Here is a 1632-nt window from a genome sequence, read left to right on the forward strand (position 1 = left end):
GCCTGCCACAACACCTAGCTATTTTTTTGTTGTAGTTGTCATTGTTGTTTGGCAGGCAGGGCTGGGTTTGAACCTACCAGCTCTGGTGTATGTGGCTGGCGCCCTAGCTGCTGAGCTACAGGCACCAAGCCCAAAAAATTAATTTTAAAAGGACGAATTATTTTTTCCTACTCACCCTGGAGACCACGAGATTTGTTTGTCAGTGGTGAGAAGCATCAAGATTGGTGCGTTCAAAAAGAATATGTGAAATTGGGGAGCGCCTGTGGCTCAGTGAGTAGGGTGCCAGCCCCACATACCCAGGGTGGGGGGTTCGAACCCAGCCCCAGCCAAACTGCAACAAAAAATAGGCGTTTTGGCAGGCGCCTGTGGTCCCAGCAACTTGGGAGGCTGAGGCAAGAGAATCACCTAAGCCCAGGAGTTAGAGGTTGCTGTGAGCTGGTACACCACAGCACTCCAGGGCAGCACAGTAGTTATGGCACCGACCACATGCACCGAGGGTGGCAGGTTTAAACCCAGCCCAGGCCAGCTAAATGTCAATGACAACTGCAACAAAAAAATAACCGGGCATTATAGCAGGCACCCATGGTCCCAGCTACTGGGGAGGCTGAAGCAAGAGAATCACCTAAGCCCAGGAGTTGGAGGTTGCTGTGAGCTGTGACACCACAGCACTCTACTGAGGGTGATCAAATGAGACTGTCTCTAAAAAAAAAAAAGAAAGGAAATAATGAAACAAATTAGAACCAATAGCCCTTCTGGTTCCTCAGGAGGACACCCATGGGAACACAGTGGCCTGAGGCAGCTTCCTGGCTGAGTCCTGAAGAGGGCGTGGCCCATGCAGGGGGCTCCTCTGCTTTACTCTCCAGTTCAGTGCTAGGCTCCTTGTGACGGCATCTGACACCCAAGTCACTCCGTCTTAGCCTGGGTTCCTTCTGGCTGGTGTCAAACCCTTACTTCCTCTGAAGTAGAAAGACACCAACAACGTCTAAGATGAAGGCTCTCGAGGGTGGAACCCAGTTTCCCCCATGGGCCCATTACCAGTTTCTGACTTCCCGGTGACTTTCGCTAGTCACCATCACTAGTAACCTCACTGCTGAGGGGCACTTTCAGTACAGGCTAGCTTAGAAAGTCACTGGAAATTCAATAAGGTGGCCTAATAAAAGGTTATCATACCAAGAACAGTAACAGCCTTCCTCTGCACCACCAGTAACCAACTACCAACTGTAAAAACAAGATCAATGCAGGGCAACAACAGAAAGTGTAAGGTAGCTCGGGATCCTGTCCCCTGACACTGCTCCCTCATGGGCAGCACAAAACTTGAGTGAAGAATGGAAAAGAACCAACTACTGAGACATGCCACTTTCCTATATGATAAAACTAAGTGCTATACAGAAGCCTATCCCCCCCCCAATTAATTTATAAACTCGATACAGTAACAATCAAAATCCAAACATGATTTTATACAGCACTTGACTCATTAATCCTGAAATTAATCTGGAAGACAAGATGCACATTGTTTAAAACTCATTATAAAGCAATTTGGTACCTGTGGAGCTGTTAAAAAACAGATGAAAGAATGAAGGGCGGCACCTGTGGCTCAAAGGAGTAGGGCGCCAGCCCCATATGCCAGAGGTG

This window comes from Otolemur garnettii, unplaced genomic scaffold, assembly GCF_000181295.1.
Source record: "Otolemur garnettii isolate 467f Iridium unplaced genomic scaffold, OtoGar3 scaffold00046, whole genome shotgun sequence".
Taxonomy (NCBI): Eukaryota; Metazoa; Chordata; class Mammalia; order Primates; family Galagidae; genus Otolemur; species Otolemur garnettii.